This window comes from Homarus americanus, unplaced genomic scaffold (assembly GCF_018991925.1).
Source record: "Homarus americanus isolate GMGI-L3 unplaced genomic scaffold, GMGI_Hamer_2.0 scaffold45388, whole genome shotgun sequence".
NCBI lineage: Eukaryota > Metazoa > Arthropoda > Malacostraca > Decapoda > Nephropidae > Homarus > Homarus americanus.
In genome coordinates this window covers 249,114-270,318 of record NW_024747974.1, presented here as the reverse complement: position 1 = coordinate 270,318, position 21,205 = coordinate 249,114, and positions in this window count along the sequence as shown.

Here is a 21,205-nt window from a genome sequence, read left to right as displayed (position 1 = left end):
CTCCCATTAATTAATGTTTTCTCTTGGACAAAAAACAGTGATGCGTAATATAAACACTGGCCAGCAAACTGATAAACCTTGTTTAACTCTAGCTGAGACAGAGTTAGAAAATAATTCATATATATATATATATATATATATATATAGTAGCACATAGTACAACTTCAGTGAAGTTTGCCCAGTGTGGCAACAACACACACACACACACACACACACAGGTGGTGACGCTGGGCAGGTGGGGATCTCGCTGTGGGTTCCGCCAGGCCCAGCCCGGATGTTGACCCGCTTATCACCTCCCTGGCATACATCTAAGCCTCTCAGTCTGACACACAAAATAAATGTTCAGTAATATATAATAATAATAATAATAAACGGTTTATTAATAGAGTTGCAGCCGGTGGCTGAAAATATACAGACTTACATTTGATTAAAACATAATGATATAATATGTATTGAATAAATTTACAGGGCTGTACAGTACATAAATCAGGAGTTGCTTATTATTTTAACAATAGATGGGATGGTGCTGTTCTTATAGCTATCGGTGCGGGCTCTTATGAGCTGAATTTTGTTGTAGTGGCGGACTGCGCGAGTTGGGTGGGGGGCTGCAGGTGGCAGGAGGTGGCGATGACGAGGGTGGTGCAGTACTCCACTGCCAAACCTTTCCAGTGCTTGGTGGTGGTCACTGAGGGATGGCATTTCCAGGGTGGAGAGAGCGTTGGTGTAGCCGGAGTATTCTGCGCCGAGCATGATTCTGCAGGCCCTTTTCTGTACCTTCTCTAGCTGACGTACGGTGGCCAAATGTTCAAAAGGGTCACTGAATCGCGTCTAAGGTATCCCAAGTCCTAACTCAGAGTAAAGACTGTCAAGCGATTGAGTAAAGTGGCGCCATACTGCTTCCTTGTTTGGAAAAAAAAAGTTTTCTGTACAATGTGTGACACCCGCACTACCTTGACGGGCCGCGACCCTACGAGACCTTGGCTCACTTTTCAGTAAACATAACACTGGTCACGAGACACTGTGGGGAGCAGCGGGCCACAATGTTCAGCATACAGTAAACAAAATATTTTGGAATATTGAAACAAAATCACCTATTTGTGTTACTGTAGTGACCATGCCGCGACACACCCGTAATAAGAGCCGTACGCCTACAGGAAACACAGGTAATAAAATACTCTGGTAACAAAAAAGACTTAATTTGTATTTGGGTTTATTCCAATAAAACTGGTGTATATGATATACATTTCTATCATGGAATAACAGATATATTATTGCAGTAGCCATTAATTTTTTTTTGGAAGGCTCCCGTACTGTTGGCAGAGCTCTATGTCTCTACACCAAACTTTATCACTGAGAGCTGTGAGCAGTGAGGTAAGTGTCCACCTGTCATCCTTGGACGAAGGTAAGACTTCCTTTGTGTAAGAAAAATGAGAGAGAGAGAGAGAGAGAGAGAGAGAGAGAGAGAGAGAGAGAGAGAGAGAGGTGACTTCAAGTGCTCATAAACTTGTCTCTGTTATTATACCCGACTACCGATAACAGCCTCACCGTTTAACACCGGTCTCACAGCTGCACCACCTACAGTACAGTGAGGGTGTTGAATGGGCGTCAGGACACTGGTTTGGAATGTCTTAAAATTAATCGGGTGTAAAAAAAAAGTTACTATATATATAAAAATAAAGAACAGTAATTAGTTATGGAGGAGGGAGTATCGGCGACGGTAAGTGCGGGACAGTCTGTTGGTATACATTCATCCTTGTACCACAACCACTTATCCCTGACAATGTTGTATGGCTGGCTGGTCGAGTCAGTGGAGGGGGGTGGCGGGTTGGGGCACCATGACCCCCCCTCCCCCACGTGACTGCTCCTTCACACAAGAATACGTTAGACTAAATGGTCATCACCATTTGCCTGCATAAAGCTCCTTGTCATAATTTTCAACATGTAAAGGAAGTGAAATCCCTATATAAACTGTCCCATTCGTGTCAAGATAATTCCCCCTTTACAATGTGGACGAAACTCTAGAGCTGTCGTCACTAGTCTGTCGACCATCTGGGAGCCGGGGCTTCTCACTGTCATGTCACAGCTCCAAGAGATATCGGACTCCACATGACAGCAAAATGGCGATGAATAATTATCAATAATGGACGGACAGCGGTTACGGCCATTAAGTAAAGTCAAGACGGCACAGTTGCTATCTTGTCATTTTGGTGGAGTATTATCTACACACATTATATACAGGGGACTGATTTACCATTATAGATCCAGACTATAAGAGAACAAGTGGAAAATTCAAATAGAACTTAAGGAACATGATAAAATAAGCGGGAGAAATTATAAAGAGGAAATAAGCAGAGAGAGGTAGGGAGGGAGGGAGGCAAGGCAGCATCCAGCCAGCCTGTGTTACTCCGCCGCCCTACGTTAATTCATCACTTGGCTATACTGGTCTATTACGGTCACAATTACTCCTAAGTGACTCGGATTCTGCCGGATTCATCGGTCTGAATCATCTGGAGGGAGCGGAGCAAGAGAGCGGGAGAGGATAAAGACCTTAAGAGTCAGAATCCCGGCGTTATACACGGTTCAATAGACAATGTATTGTTTAATGGTTAACTCTGTCACAAACTAACCGAGTCTTTTTATGGTGGATGGTCTGGGGGCTAACACAGACCAGTGTTGCCAACTTTGCTATGGTGATGTTTTACACGTCACAAATTCCCCCCAACTTGTTTAACAATTAGACACCAAATTACTATCAAAATATGGTAGTAAATTGTTATACCATGTTGTGGATTTACACCCACCAAAACATTTAATATACTATACGGTAATATCATGTGGGTTGACCTCCGGAGATGGGTGATGGTAACAGTGCACGCGGACTCACCACTGATCTATTGATGGTAAATTGATGCACTTATGACCTTCTTGCCAGACTTCCGGCTGCGACGCGAACGTTGGGCTCAAAATATTGGTGGGAGGCGGCGGGCGGTGATGCAGGACCAGCCGCAGTAATTGATTAAGTGGTCCGCCTTGGGTAGCCATTTGTGTCCCTCTAGCCCTTCCTCCTCCACTCTATCTCGGAAAACTCTTAGGACTTTCACCATGTAATCTGACACAGCTATTAACAGTAAACTTTATCAAGGCCAGAGTCGTGTCTGAGTGTGTCTGTGCACATCACTTTACGTTACGCTTTAAGGAACCTGACAATATCGGTGACTACATGGTGCCCTAGCGTAACTGATGGGGCTAACACAAGGCATATGTCCAGTTCAAGGTTGTCATAACATGTGGTAAAGGGAAACAGAGTATGATTGTAGCGCAAGTGACAGACCGTTTTAGTTGAGAGAGAGAGAGAGAGAGAGAGAGATTATTATCTAGTTTCATTTTACAGCACGCCAGCGACAATAGTTAAAACAAATATTTTAAACACAGCTGCCCTTAGCTAGTCAACTTATTGTAAATGTTTAACTAATCAAAATATTGTCAGGGTTTAACTAGTCAACATACTGTAATGGTTTAACTAGTCCGACATACAGTAATGGTTTTTAACTAGTCAACATACTGTAATGGTTTAACTAGCCTAACATACTGTAATGGTTTAACTCGACCAACCTACTGTAATGGTTTAACTTGCTTAACATACTGTAATGGTTTAACTTGCCTGACATACTTTAATGGCTTAACTAGTCTTGCTGTAATGGTTTAACTAGCCCAACACATGTATGGTTTAACTAGTCCAACACATGTATGGTTTAACTAGCCTAACATAGTGTAATGGTTTAACTAGCCCAACACACATAGTTTAACTCAGGGGTAGAAATTCACCATTTTTTCATAGTCACCAGCAGGACTAGTAGATTTGAAATTTACTAGTCCTTATAAATGTTTACTAGCCCTTAAACAATTTGTCAAGAAACATTAAACATTGACACTTACAGGGTTTATACAGTAAATATACTGTCTGTCTTAATGAGTTTGACCTCGCTAAAACCACGTTCAGCATCAGCCGAGCTAGCTGGAATGGAGAACAGTAGGTCAACCAGATGGAGAAATGAGGCACACCTTTCTCCGTATGATTGGTTGATTTGTTGCCAAGACAGTCTCGAACAAGTAAATGTAACTTTTGAGCACAGTCCATTCATCCTCTACCAAAGTAGGATTCACCTCTGCCTCCATCAGTGTCTTCTCAAGAGCCTGGGCCAACGCTTGCACAGCGCTATCCCCCAAATCTTCATTCCCACTGTACTCTGCAGGCCAAAATTTGAAATTCAGAATCCAAGCGTATTGGAGAATCGTACTGGCCATGTCAATAAATCTTTTGTTTATGCTTGAAATCAGTGATGTTAGTATATCACGCCTTGCAGTCTTGAAAGTGTTGCTTCTACCACTCAGCTTCTCTCCTTGGAACATGGTCGTGTCACCTCCATAATCCTTCTCAGGCTGGGTCCTGGCCAAGTCAAATATATGTAAAGTACATCAAATGCGGTCTGAGTTTCAGTCACGATAGCAGAAATATTGGTTTGACCTAACAGCTCTGAGAGGCCCCCAAGGCACCGCACCACATCAGTAGGAGGTGAAGGTACTGGACTATGTCAACACAAGGAGCAGGTAGTTCTTAGCTTTTCTGGATGAATCCTTGTGGTACGAGGGATCACCAGGGTTCTGTACCTGCTGCATGTGGAGTACAACAGCCTTGTAACTCTTCAGTAGATGCTCAATGCCTGCAGCATATGTGGGAGCCACCTAGTACCACTCACACGTGTTGCAACCAGAAATGGCACCTGACACATGTGATGAGCATGCTTCAACATGCTCCTGTTGAGAGAACTCTTTTCATACAACAGGTATATGCCTAGCAGCAGTAAGTCAACCATTTTGGCTAGTGGAACATCCTTTACTGCATCATTGTAAGCCAGTTCAATTTTATGTGCAGTACAATGGATGCCTTCCAACTCCGGTTTCTCTAGATCTGTTCTCAATCGAGCTACTAAACCATTTCTACACCCAGTCATAACGCTGACCCCATCTGTACCAATGCCAACTAGCTTCAGCTTCCAAGTTTCACCATAGCCTGAATTCAACGTAGAGCAAACACATTTCTTGATAGATGTAGCATCGACTTCGACTGAAACCTGGTGTAGTTCCACCGGTGCTTCCCAATTGGATAATAATAATACATAATTTATGCAAAAGAAATAATGATAACGTTAGAGTCAAAAATAAGAATGTAAGAAAGCTTTTGACCATGACCAAACTCTAGTGCTATGTCTTTACAATTCACTTTGTTCTATAATACAGTAGTTAATTACTATTTAATTTGGAATGTGTGTGCGAATTGGTTGTCAAATTTCGTACGAGTTATTATTTTTCGATATCTCGTTTGCATCGATGATAATCTGAATATGTACGTGAAATTGTTTTTTGATAATAAATGGTGTGATTGTTGATGGAAAGGCAGTTTTCATCACTTGTCAATTGTTTTTATTCTAGCCTATTATACAATCAGGTATTAAATTTCGCTGTCATTGCCTTTATATATTATGTATAGATATGAATTCCTCAATAATAATTGTATATCTACATAATTAGACTGCGTTTATTCATCACAATGCACGGTATATATTTTATTATAATTTTCATACAAAGTGTTATATAGAAAAAATGGGCATCCCTTCAGCTTGCAATACCTGTGATACAAATAAGATAACTAACATTAATAGTGTATTCTCTATATGAAGCTCTTATGCAAATTGAGTGTGTCTTACCTCTGTCATTGGCCCACTCGTATGTGATTTTACCCCTTTAACTAGCCTAACATACTGTAATGGTTTAACTAGCCTAACATACTGTATTGGTTTAACTAGCCTAACATATTGTATTGGTTTAACTATCCTAACGTACTGTATTGGTTTAACTAGTCAACATACTCTAATGGTTTAACTAGTCAACATAATGTATTGGTTTAACTAGTCCAACATATTGGTTTTTATTAATCTATGGTTATAAATATACGAGAAAAAAAAATCCGACCTATTTAGAGTTGTGGTAGTGTGTGTCATAACTGAATGGGACTGGACAAATTTTACAACAGTGGCAGCATTTTGGTGCAACAGAGAGAACACAGCTGTTGTACTTACGTCAATCTGCTATTTATCAAGATCACGTTATGGCTCTCTCTCTCTCTCTCTCTCTCTCTCTCTCTCTCTCTCTCTCATCTCCCTCCCCTCCCTTCTTGTGTGTCATGAACCCGTGTTCCTCCTCTCCCCTATATGCCTTCCTCACGCTCCCGAGTGACCCACTATTGCTTTTAATAATCACTTCGTCAGCGTGAAGGGTTACAAGGGTGGGCGACAATGACTCTTAGAATGGGGAAGAGGGGAGAGGAAGAGAGGGGAGAGAGGGGGAGAGAGGAAGATGAGAGAGATGAAGAGGGGAGAGAGAGGGCGAGACAGAGAGAGAGGAGGAGAGAGAGAGGAAGATAAAGTGAGGAAGAGGTGGAGAGAGAGAAAGGAGAGAAAGAGAGAAAGGGAGAGGAGAGGAGGGGGGGGCGGGCACAGTGAGGAATACTGAGCAAACAGATGGATGGGAGAGAGGAATAAATGCCTGGCGTAGTGATAATGATGCTAACGTCTCGGGAAACGAATTGATAGTAAGGTAAATAATGACAAGAAAATAACAAAGACACACACTACACACATACACACACACACACACACACACACACACACACACACACACACACACACACACACAGTAAACGTCACCAAATTACTCTCGCTTTTTCCAGCATTACTCTGGCACATGATGCATACCTATGACCCCCCCTCCCGCTACACTCTGACAGGTCCAAGCACAGTGTGTGATATGGCACAACTCTTTATTTCTAATATAGCCGACACATTAAGAGTATATCCACTTCTTTGCACTTAGTAGCTATATTAATTCATATGTATAGAACCAAACACACGTGCTAGATGCTATCACACAAATGTCAATAACAGAGTGTGAGGCCAGACATACTGCCTCACACGCCTGTACTTACGCAGTTGTGAATAAGTTACCCTTTATGTATAGAACTAAACAAAGAATTTATTTGAAATGCACTGTAACATTTAGTGCCATAATATCCTGACCACTGGGTTTAGTTAAACAGACCCTTTGTGAACTCTACTCTGTAATCCTTTTGCGCTACCGCCCACAGGATGAGTATCGGGTGCACAATAAACTAGCAGCTGTAAGTGTCAAATAACCAAAACATACACCCCAGCGCCCTCTTGCCAATTCTCAAGTTGTATAACAGAGAAATACTTTATATATTCCTTATTAAACGTGAACACTTTTTAGACGAACGGAGTCTTCTTCTGACGTTAACATACGGTGCAATGTTTAAATTGGATCATTCTAAGTTGTGGTTTTGGCAGGTTTGATCATTATATCAGTAAGGTGACCCATATTAAGATAGTTTCGTAACAAATGGTGGGACCTTGTTAGACTAGTTAGGTAATAGCTGTGCTGTAACCTAGCTGTTAGGGTACAGTTAGGTAATAACTGTGCTGTAACCTAGTTGCTAGGGTACAGCTAGGTAATAGCTGTGCTGTTCCCTAGTTGTTAGGGTACAGTTAAGGAATGACCAATATGATCGTGAGGAAAATTTACGAGGCGTGTACGTGTCGTGGGAGGCTGGTGTGAGGATATTATTACAGTGCTCAGTGTCAGGGTTCACAGCCATTGTACATCAGCTTACGGTGCTTCATGACTCAACGTTCGTTTTGTTCCTGCAGCGCTAAATGACCGGTGATACTTTAACACCAATAGATAACTGAGATTCCTACCTGGTCCTTAGCTTTAATACTGCTGCTATCAATCACTGGGATTACGAGGCAGCGGCATTTTTAATCTCAGGTTAATGAGAGAAGCAACTGGCGCGACACGTATCAACTAATGCGCCTTGTACAGTAACTCACAGGTGGTCATGGCACAAACTTAAGTGGCTTTTCAACTTTCGTCAACATTCCTTTCATTAAATACTTCTCAAATTACAGGTGTAGAAAACCAACATTTTCTATTACAATTAAAATATATTTCTGACATTGAGAAAATGTAGCGGCGCTTCGACTGGTAATGTTAGCATCAGATTGTTTCTGAGAACAGCGGCGGCGCCCGTAAATAGCTGAGAAATATTTGATAGAAACTTTCCAATATAAAAATGGAAGGTTCAGGGTAGTTAAGATTTACAGAAGTAAGAAAGTGGGAATAAATACAGAATAGCTGAAGAGACAATATGGCAGAAATGCTAAGAAAAAAACTGACAGAAGTGTAGAGGGGTGTGAGGTGAACAAGAGGAAAGAAATTAAGAATAATGTACAAGAAACTGCCACTGAGGTGTGAATACGACACAACTGGGATGAATTACAATCAGGAAAAGCAATTAACCATGAAGCTGACAATGTTAAAAAATTGGACATACTAGTGGGTGTCATATAAGCGTGTACAGTATGACTTCTGTACACAAGGCAACATTGACCTGACCTGTACTGTACTTGACTGCATTCACATTTATCGCTACCAGTGGAACACGCGCTCTTTCACCCCCGTTTACATACAGCGAACGAACATTAGCCTTTGCTTGTTGTTGTTCATGCTCGATCAGTAGGTGGTGGACGCGTCTAAGGTCGATGGACGCGAGGGTAACAGACTGCTAAACAACGTACCTTATACAGGGTGTTTCTTCTGGACATGTGATCATTGACCTTCGAGCTGCTACACGTATAATTCACATTACATAAAAAAGTTTGTTCTCTGCTTTTCAAATATTTCATGGGACTTTTTTATCGTGTAAAATGACAAGTCTGAGTGAAATCTTGACAAGTCCGAAAGAAATTTTGTGGCGTGATCTGAGGACGTCCCTGTGCTGTACATAACCTAACAACAGTATATAAACCTTTATTAACTACGTTTAATCAGACCAACATCCACCTTTCCTGATATTCTCAAGTATTTTTCGAGCGTGATAACCCTTTTCAAGTGTGGCTTAACGCTTTGATATGCAGTAAAGTCACACCACTTTTCATTATACACTCTGCTGTACTCATCTGTGAAACTCTTTATTTTCACTACATTTGGTACATACTGTATATTATTCTACGAACAATAGAATCGGCGCTGGTCTTTAATAATACTTGTATACGCTACGCATTCTTTCCACATACCTTATGATTACAGCACCAAGATCGTGTTAAGAGTTGGCACAAAGTCCATTTACTTCCTCAAGATATTGGAGAAGGAAATAGCAATGGCACACAATCGTTCCGCTCCATCGTCATTAATTTGGTTGCCGCTTCGTACCCATCCCTGGACAGACCTCTATTTTGACATGAGTGTATTTTGAGAGGTTCTTTACACGGGGCTCTTGGGAGTGCAGTCAACAGAGTGAATACAAGTTCTCGCAGAGACTTACGTAAAGGTTGATCATGTATACTGTAGCTACTGACCGTTCTCAATGGATTACTGCCAATTTAAGAGATAAAGTGTATCAATACTATGACAAACTCGTACTTGTGGCTATTAATAATTCTAGTTTATCGTCCTTGGTTTCGTGAAAGACGGGCAGCTCTCGACAAACATGACAGTTTCGGTGACATTATTCACTTTTGATATATACAAGTGTGTAACTGGTTGTTGTTTTGGGCATGTTTGGTGGCGTTATAGTCAACACTACAACTTCCCTCTCCGTAAACCCTGCGAGGATCACCACAAATCATAAACTAAAAACAAGTCAATTCCTTCCGTAATGAGATTTAAATAAAAATAAAAATTCAACAATATTGGTGACATAATATAAATTAACAGAAATATATTAGTGTTCTTAACCTCCATAAAATAAAATAATCTATGTTATCTTATAATTCCTAAGCTTTGTAATATTTTGTTTTATTCTTTCCTTACAGTGTGTAAAAACCACGTGACAGCAGCATGAAAGAGTTCAAACTAGTATCTTAATGTTAGGTACAACAGTGCACTCCCACTTATTAATCTTTTTAAACTGTTACCATAAGCGAGTGGTGAATATAGTGAGACACGTACTTGATTGTAGCCAGAGCGCCTCCAGCTGTAAGCGGACGTTGAGGGCCCCGAGAGACCCCTCACATCACCTAATCTAACGAAAATAACCCCAAAATAGCCAAAGTGCACAAAGAACCCGATTTAATGGAAAATCCTTGAAACACGCTTGAAAAACAAACCAGGAATCACACCGAGATGTTTATACTTGAAGGTGAGACACAACGATGGGCCATATTGTACCAAGCAGGGAGGTACTACCACCTGGGAGGATATTGGAAGCATAATGTGTTGCCTAATGGTAGACCCTGCTGCTGTATGGCATCACAAAAATTGTGACCAAGTCCCAGGTTTCTAATCTGACTTTCTGCCTCATTTACACAATTGCTGGGTCTCAATTGTTTCTCTTTCTTTGACAACACAACAAACATATATTGTTTCTCACTCTTGATCATTATTTTTAATTTTGTATTTATTTATGGTTCATTATTATTATATTTTGTCTCCCAGGCGCCGATGTTGGTCAGTAACCTGTGCCCGGGTGGACTACTGCCCACAAACAAAAATATCATGCACCACTATACCTACCAATCCTGGTACTATAATAATACTAACTAATGATGCAGTACTGTACTACCGCTACAGGGGGCACATTACAGTAGCTTCAACTCCTCATTTAGATGCACCTCATATCAGTACAAGTATGTAAAGTGAACACTAATAAATTTTCAAGCTTCCTACACAGAGAACTTTCTCAAACACAGGTCAGTGTAAATAACTATGAAAACATTTCTTTGGTGTTGATTTACCCTCATGAAAAGTTTAAGGCGGCTGTTAAAGAAATGTGAAAATTCAAAACAAAACATGTTACTGCTACTGCTGCTTGAACTAAGGTACTACTGTAGCCTTTCTGTAATATAATAAAAAAATGTACCATTATTATAGTGGTGCAGCTTTGGAGTTTTTTAAAACTTAAATAAAGTAATCTGGGATATTTAATAAAAGATGGAGGTATTTCTTTTCATAATATCTTGGGCTTGGATGGTACAGGCAACCCCCAGGTCACAGAAGAGTTCCATTCTTGATTTTTTTCCCATAACACCGGACCAATTTTCCCACTGACTCCCATTATATAATTAGAGATACTTTACCCAAAAAATTTTTGAGCCAAACAACATAATACAAACACATATCAAAATAAACAGTTTTAAACATATACATTGATTACTTCACGATGTAACATGATAATAAATGCACACACTTGAATTTAAGTTACCAGAAACGAGGTTGTGCGATCAAAGTTACTAGGAGTTACCTTAAAACATCAAGTTTAATGTCCAACAGTAAAATGTTTTGTCCCATATGTTTTTTATACCAGAAAAACTTAAAAATTTTACCCGAATTCTGTAAAGGTGAATACAGTCCTGAACCCAAACGCAAAACTGAGCACAAGCTGGGGAATGAATTCAAACTCAGCCACACCAGTTGTTGTGGCTCCTAACCTGTCTGGTAGTAACCACCCAGAATCCACACGAAATACATTTTTAAATGTCGATGTGAAGGTTTGGGTGAGTGAGGTAACACGTGGCACAATATGCTATGGTCTTCATGGCAACAGGTTGATGCTCTCAGAGGTAAAGGCGTCTGTCGGGTTATTATGTTTCATAGCAGCAGGCAAAATAAATACATGGTAATAGAATGAATAAGAAATTAAGAGACTGGACTATATCCTAAATTTGTGACAAGTAGTTAAGATCCTTCCAACAGAAGTGCCTATTAAAAAAATAGAAATACCAACAGCAAAACCAAACAGTACAGCACAGTATACAGTTCACATTGTTCATCTATGATGCCCCACATCTAGAACCGCATTAAAAACTTTTATGAAACTCACAAAATTAATGTATGGGGATAGTGTTGGCACCAAAATTAACAGATAGCCCTTTCAAATACAGTATATAGGGTGCATAAAATTAGTTAATTTAGCTACTCAGTTATTTAGTAGAACTGTAGCAGCGAGTATCCATACCCATTCTACAAGGGGACCTTTATCACCACAAGAAGCTGCTGCAGCAAGGTTCATCCTTAATATGTTAAAAGGTTTTTGACGTTTTCAACAGTAGCTAAAGAAAGTACAACTGGAGGAGAGAACGCCAGTTCAAAATGAGAACAAAATCTCTTTAATTAAATGGTTGACTGGATAAAATCGTGGAAAACAGAAGGTACAAAACAACTTAATGCAAGTGTGTGAAACAGAGTTGATGATGCAACATTTCATTTTGTAATTTTTCCAAATATTAAAGATGTGCAAGACAATTCTTAAGTATACAGTCCAGTATAAAAGAAAGACATTGTCACCTACTTTCATTTGATCTATATTCAGGAGATGGAGATGTTGTACCACAAATGTAGTAATAAACGAATTTTCCAGAGCCAAATCGCCTCCACAGCATAAAAAACATCAATTACGTCGTGATTACCCATGACGTCACAAGTTACAGTAGTTTAGACTACGCTAATGGTTGGCACTATTGTTGAGGTATCTGCCTTCTGTGTTTCCACACTCATACAATGTCTCACTTTAAAAAAGCTGGTTTTCCAGCATTTTCGCAGTGAAGATTAATATAACCTTTTCCTTTTCTATTTTTAATTTATTTTTACTCTTATTTTTTCGCCCTTTCCCCCCCCCCCATCCCGACCCCGTTGTGGGTCGATGACCTGTGCCCGGGTGGGCTATTCCCCGTAAAAAAAAAAAAAAAATATTGACGGCGGCTACAAGCACCTGCGTGTGTTCGTGGTGGCAGAACAGCGGTAACGTGCGTTATCTCTCAACACTGTCATGTGTTCGAGTCCTTGGCCCGGATGCGTGATTTTTTTCCCGAGGGCTTCCGTCATTTTCAACAAGCGACAACTTCATATTTTTCCCACCTCTGCTAACGGTCGTGTAATATTTCAATGTGATTCTAATCTTTTAAAATGTTGTTTTTGCACAATGTACTATTACTGATATGTAATTTGTCTTAGTATGTCTTATTGTGGGTAAAAATAAGAATATATTAAAGGCATCCTCCTAAAGCGTTTATCAGTTAATTCACATATAATACTTCTGATAAACTTCCTACGTGCTCCTGTTTGAAATAATGAAGGTATGTATCTTTATATAATTTAGTTAAATATCTTTCTCGTCAGAAACGGTCATTATGAATAAACTCATTTAGAAATACTGTACAGTCACCCAAAAAAGTCCTGTCGCGAACCACGATTCAGACTCGTGAACCCGAAGCAGTAGACACTGCTACATTATTCTGTCCATAAATGCTTCGGATTCAAGAGTCTGAATCTCGGGGTTCATGGTTCGCGACAGGACTTTTTTGGGTGACTGTACAGTATTACTCAGGACGAAATCAGACAGGTTTGCAACAGCCAATCAGCTGTAACTCTTGAGGGGGCGGGGCATTTTTTCTCAGCTGAAAAACAAAACGCGCTTTAACGCTATTCCGATGTCACGGGTTCGATTCCCGGGCCGGTGGAAGTTGTTTGGACATACTTCCTAGCCCCCCTCGGTCCCTGTTCACCTAGCAGTAAAGTAGGTACCTGGTGTAAATCGAAAGTTGCGAATTCGTATTCAGGGACAAGTTGTTGGAGCTTCCAATAACTTGATGACATAAACCACTGACTCTTCAGGCTTCTACGCCCTTGACTCTTCAGGCTTCTAAGCCCTTAACTCATGAGACATAAAGGCAAGCATGAACTTAGCATGCTTCCCTGTTGGGCGCTGTAAACGCTTCACCTTACACAAAGATGTAGGGGAGTGCCCCCCAAAATATATAAATAAATAAAACGCTATTCCACTCTCATACGTTTCTCTTATTTTAAATACCTTTCTGTTTCACGAACGTCCGGTAAAAATATTACTGACGTACTTACTGTCGAAACGCAATCCATAAGACAGATGCACTGTACAGTGTGTCACCTGTTAAGTTTGTCACTGACCAATCACCGGTGACCGGACTCAAACACAGCGTTGCCAACTCGGATTTTCAAATGTCGCTAGGCTGGTACCTAAATGTCGCTAAATCTTCCATGAAAAGTCGCTAGCTATTATTCCCCCCCTTCAGTAATTTGATGCAAATATTTTCATAATGCCGACTATAATGGACGGAGTATAAATAAAATGCATTATGTAAAAATAAAAATATTATTTTTTTTAAAGATTAATGTGCACACTTACCTATTATTCAATACAGTGGCGGCTCGTGAAACATAAAATGGAGGGACTGCTCATGTTTCACTATTTTCTGTGGCAAATGCCTCAAGTCAGTCACACCACTTTTCGTCCATGCCGAGTCCCCACCACACAATAAGCAGAATAAAGTATTTGCCTCGTCACAACCACAGAGCCATTCACATTTCTGATAAACACTGATGTTAAACTGGCGTGTATATTCTTTGTTCCTGTTCAATGGATAAAACTGGTGTAGGTCTTCCTCTTGCTTTGATTTCAGTCTTTTCATTTAATGTCAGCTGGGAAAAGTTGATGTTTTGCAAATACTTCACTCGATTTTCCATCGTCAAAGGGTAATTAAAGAAAGCACGAGTTAACCACACCGTCCACACGCAATGTAAACACGAGACTGAGCTGCTTCAAGTGTGGCGGCGGCGGCGCCAATTAATAACAGACATGAATCGTACAGCATTGACAGCAACTATGAAAGTAACTTAAATTTTGGTCTGATTTTAATGAAAATTCACTTAGCAACGTATTGAAAATAATTAAATAACATATAAAATGATATATTTGTTGGTAGTGTATTATTCAGCTGTCTCTCTAAAGGAATCATACGCCTGGCAGTGAGTGTCTGGGGGGACTGCACGAGCCGCCACTGGTTCAATAGTAATTGCATCCCAGTCCTCTTGGTAGTCGTCGGCAGTGTGAACAACTGTAGAGCTGGAAGCATGTGAAGTGCTTGGTTCAGGTTCTCTTGTAACTGTATGCCTCCACAGTCCCTATCTTTCTTAAAATATCACTAGGAAGTTCATAACTTGCACAACAGGTGTTCTGTCTTTTTAACCCATACTTTATTGTAAGAATTGCCTTTAATGTCGATAGTTTAATTTTGTTGCGCAATTTTGATTTCACAAAGTTCATACTACTAAATGTGCGCTCTACATCTGCGTTTGAATGCGGAAGAGATAAGGCAGCGAGTGCAATTTCAGCCAGATCATGGTAAGGGTTTTCACCTGTCGCATCTCTGTAATTTGCCACTTCTGACCACAATTTTAGGGTGTTAGATGCATGGACGGGCTGACATCAAGTGATCAGGAAATAGACGTGTCCCTCCTTCTGTACCACGATCCGTTCAAATGTATTAAACTTTTCATATTATTTATTGTCCCTGTAACCCCGTTGCTATATATTATGGCTCGAAATTAGGAAAACTGAGTTTTCATGGACAGTCCAAAAGAATCCAGAAAGTCGCTAGATTTCTGTGGATATCTCTAGATTTGCGACAAGTCGCAAATCGCTCTAAAATGTCGCTAGAAAAAAACAAAAAGCTCTAGATCTAGCTACAAAGTCGCTAAGTTGGCAACTCTGCTCTCCGACGAAATGATACGTTGCTCGCCCAGTAGTCTTGTCTCCAGAAAAACTAGTTCCCATACATTTCAAGTTTTCTAATCAAAATAGAATTCATGCTGCAATTATTATCATTGTGATAAAGATTCGGAAGAGAAAACCTGAATTCTATATTTATTGTTAGGGAGATAGTGTTTTCAACGCAAATTTTTTTATATTTCGATTTGTTTTGACTTTTCGATTTTACTTTAGAAAAGTACAATTCTGATCGCCCAAAGTGAGCATGGCTTTGGAGTAAAAGGAAATTATCGATATATAACAAGCAAATTACTAATCAAACTAAACCTAACAAAACCTGATCTTTCCTTTGTCTTGGCGATCAGCGTCGTGACGCAAAAAAACAAACGTATCTTTCTTCACTATAATGGCAGTCTGCACCACAACTTTTGTGCAGCCTGAATAAACTTACTGTACATCACCTACATATTTTAATTGCCGCGCAGCTGACAGACTCCACCTCGCAACGTTTGTCTTAACCTTTACGTGTTTTAACTTATATTTATCTAGCACCTAAGTCCCTTATTGATGTTATTGCATGTACAACATGGCCGTCAGTCATACATATTATGAAAATTTAACTAGTGTATTTTGACAGGTAATTTACAATTAATTCAGAAGAAACTTAACTATTATAATATATATTACAATAAAAAAAATCCAAATATGAAAATTTGATCTGAAGCCTTTAGGCTTCTTATTAGCAACAAAACAGATATTCCAATGGTAGGTAAATGCCTACACAAATATATATATATATATATATATATATATATATATATATATATATATATATATATATATATTACGAATTGGGTGAGTGCACATTCTCGCCCCGTCAACCTCCCTCCCTCTCAATTAAGGAAATAATAATACTAGACTGGGTTACGTTGATCCTTGTCATAAGAGGTTACCGTTAAAACATATATCGTGGCATGAAACAACTGTGTCACGTCACTTTAAAAACATTACCATTTTCAAGAACTGAATAATAATTTCTTGTACAAATGAAATAAATGCATACTTTGTACCAAGTGACATACATTTTAAGTTCAAAAGTTTAGTTTAAAAATTCATAAGAATTGATCCCATAGGTATGTGAGCATACTATGCGTGAAATGTTTAATGATTGTCATACAAAGGAAGCTTGTGTGTCAAGATGTGTGCAAAGAGGCCAATAGTTGCTCCCTGAGTCAGTTTAACAGATCTTCCGTTAAGAAAAAGATGAATTTGGCGAGAAATTAGAGGCGCGTGCGCCCGCGCCCACCACGCTCCTCCCCTCTGAAATCCGCCGCTGACATTCAGTCTACGTTTTTATATCATGAGGGAAACGTCACATAAGTTAATGCTCATGTGAGATGACGTTACATCAACCCAACCTCGAATCTACATAACCTCATATCTGCGCATTTGTTTGCATCTAACGTTGTTTCGAGTCACTTCAGGTGACTATGTGTAGACTGTCCAGGATATACTGCGTCTGGTATCGTGGTGGAAGTTGCCAGATTCTTCCCGCGCTGCCAAGTGCAATACTGTACTCTAACGCGTTCCTCGGGGTGAAGTTTGTTCTTGTACCCAACTACCCGTATTTGATGATCAGTACTGCCACTTGCAGCTCAACATAATAAACTTACTAAATACGCCACACCTACACAACCAGTATTTTTTTTTACCATAATTAAAACTATTTCGCACTGTATACTGAGTCTCCGTTCAAAACTGAAAGAGTTGATTCACATTAAAGAAATATAATGTGGCAGCCTCATATGTTACAATGGTGTGGCGGAAATAAGGGATAATTAACGATCTTTTGAAAAAATATGTAAGTAATATTTTGCCGTAGAAGTTATTATGAGAATATACATATTGTCGAAGAGTAGGAGTTTTTTGCACTGATTTCGTGAGGTTTGGATTTTCAATTGATATTCTTTATTCAGTTTAGGACAAATGCATACTTTACCTGCATAAAGTTAATGAATGTAACTTGTGAACATAATGTGGTGGCTCCTGACAAAGACTTCAAAGATGGAAATAGCATTACAGATATACTTGAATCATTCTTGAAAACCTTATTATTAAAATAGTCAAATAAAGTACAGTATAATATAGCACTAATTAATTATAGATATAAGTAAATGATTATATCTGCTAGTGGTATTATTTATTTTAATTTTATTGATTTAGCTATTTGCTATTATCTAACACTCGGGAGACACTCAAACTAGGATTTTTTTTTATCCATTCATTCGTTTGTTGCCTGACAGAATAGAATTAATCTAACGTGTTGAATCACAAGTGTCATGAGTTTTTCCCCGTCAGGAGTTTCTTGCTACTTTGGTCCTTCTTGTACGATATAGGATTAAACCGTATCACATGCCTTGCAGCCTCTCACAGTCAAGGCACAGAGTGACAGTACTGTACGCCCCTGTACCTGCAAGTGATGTATCGTGGTCGTCAGTAAACATGCTACACACACTCATGATGAGAAGACAAATGTGTTTTCTTCATGCATCTTCACCCTCTGTATCGTGAACGTCAGCCTCGTTCCTCTCTCAGTAGGTTTTGTCTGTGATCACTTGTTGGTTGTACTCCGGGCTGATGTATGACGGAGTCCATCACCCCGAGAATAACATCCTAGCAGAGACAACCAAGAAGACCCTTCAAGCAAGGACAACTCAACTGGGAAATCCCAGATGGGGCATCCCAACAGGGCAAAACCCATTCATCCTTCACCTCCTTTCTTACAAATCCTCCTCCTCCTCTCCCAACACCTTCTCTCCCACACCTACACCGTCTCCGTCAGGTTGAGAATGGAAGTTGGTTACAAACGAGTGAGAAGGTTTGCGGGTGTGAGTGAATTTAAGATTGATGGGAATTGGCAGACTTCCACTTTTTTTACATCTCCTCTCCACCACACTTATACATTTTCCTTAACTAGTGTTTGATTGTTACAGGTCTAAGTCTTCCAGTACTACACCTCTAACGACAGTACTTTGCCCATCTTCCAGACTCTCCTCTCGTCTCCTTCCTCTTCTCACTCTCCTCCTCTCCACCTTCCACCCCCTTAACTCCGCCAGCTCCCCTCTCAACACGGAGGCAGTGGGAGGAGCGCGAGTTTCCGGTGTGCGGGCGGTGAGGGATGAGGAAGTCAGCAGGGGTGACCTGCCTGTCAGCTGTTGCTGCCCCGCCTCACTGACACGCTGCTGGGGGGGGGTGTTGTGCTGCCCCGCCTCACTGACACGCTGTTGGGGGGTGTTGTTAGGAAGCAGGGAGGGCCTTAACAGTGGGTGAAGGGGAAAAGAATCAGTATTAAAATCACAACTTTTAGTGAGGTGTACAGTATATAGTGTTGGTGTACCGTGTAGTGTGGCTGAAGGTTGTGTTGTAGCAGCGAGGCTAATGTGACCGATGAAAACTTTTAGGTATATTATACATCAAAGTTCCTGAATATACCATACAGAAGGAGAGTCCGGGAAATAGATCTTACATGGCTATCTGCTGCTGTGGATTCATGGCGAGATTTAAGTAAGATTTTAAAGATATTTACATTAAAGTTTTGTTTTTATAGAGGCGGAGGTGGCCGGGCCGGGGCAGGGTGGTGCACAACATCCGCAGCCTCGGCAAGGAATGTGAGTCTTGTTTAACAAATAACTTTACCTAATTTAGCCGTCAATGTCTTTGCATTTTTAAATACACAGAAAATACTTGCAATTACAAAATCCTAGCCATAATGTATATTACTTATATAATTTGAAAAATGAACGATTATACTCAGGTAGCTAGGTAGTAGGCAGCTACCAAACAGGGAGGTACTACCGACTGGGAAGACATTGGAAGCATAATAATGTGTTGTCTAATGGTAGACCCTGCTGCCATATGTGACCAAGTCCCAGGTTGATGATCTGACTTTCTGCCTCATTTACACACAATTGCAGGGTCTCAATTGTTTCTCTTACTATTGACAACACAACATACATATATTGTTTCTCACTTTTGATCTTTTATTTGTAATTTTGGTATTTCTTTATGGTTCATTATTATTATTATTATTATTATTATTATCATTATCATTATTATTACATTGTTGTTATTATTAATATTATAAGTATTATTTTATTTAAAATTTTGTATTATTTATTATAAATTTTATTTACTCTGAATTATTGTTATTATTATTATCATTATTACTATTACTATACTCGTGTTACATTTTCGTCCCCCCAGGCCCCAATGTGGGTCAGAGACCTGTGCCCGGGTGGCCTAATCCCCGTAAAAAAAAATAATAATAAAAAAATAAAAAATAAACGTGGTAAAACTGTTCACAGTGTATAGAAAGACAGCCAGGCAGTGAGTACGGTGTAGAATTGTGCCTTGCCTTCACTAGAACAGACTGCCAGGCACAGTCATAGCCTGGATCATCGTAGCCTCATGACTACTGGATTTTTCAGGTTGATGTAAACTGCATGAGTGACTGATATTTGAGGACTGCGGTTACTAACTTACACACCTGTATGGTAGAGTCTGCACCACCTAGCGCAGCGTTGTCTGCCATGGCGCTCCAGGTCCATCTGCCAGAGGCACCTTGAAGGACGCCAAGTGACATAAGACCCTGCAGGCACGGCTCTAAAGGGCTCTGTCGTAGGGGGGAGTGGGGGGCAGGCACTACAGAGCATACTGATAGTGACTGTAGTGTACATAGAGCAGGAAGAAGGGAACTATACTGCAGGATCTTCATCACAGTAAACATTCAACATCAATAAATGACGCTTTTCACTTGTTCACGCACCCGCTGTTGCTGCCTTGGTCTGAAACTAAACTCTAATGGTTAAGTAAAGAAATCCTGTGGAAATCTTTGAGGATAAATGTTGTCATACTGTACTAGTGAAGACCACTTGAGTATTCTAGTGAACAAAGAGAAGCAAAAGGAAATATTTGAACACTTGATATCTGTTGAACAATCTGTGTCTAAGGCTTAAGTTGTCGACTAAGTGAAGCTTTTAATAATTATTTAAAATAAAGTGAGTTGAGGATTTATTTTTTATTTTATTATTATTTTTTTTACGGGGATTAGTCCACCCGGACACAGGTCACTGACCCACATCAGGGCCTGGGGGGCGAAAATGTTAGAGTAATAATAATAATAATAATAATAATAATAAGACCCTGCAATTGTGTGTAAATGAGGCAGAAAGTCAGGTCAGCAACCTGGGACTTGGTCACATATGGCAGCAGGGTCTACCATTAGACAACACATTATGCTTCCAATATCTGCCCAGGCGGTAGTACCTCCCTGTTTGACAGCTGCCTACTACTTACTACTAATTACTAGACTCAGGGTGTCCTCTTGATGTTTACTCTTGTACTCATAATGTACTCTTCAATATCAACATCTCCGCTAGAGTCCACTGATCTATTACCATTAGGGAACTACAGTAGACAGTTTTAACCACATGTTCAATAAGTGTTAACGTCAAGTATGTTCAATCATTGGTTACCCTGGCACTATCCAATAAC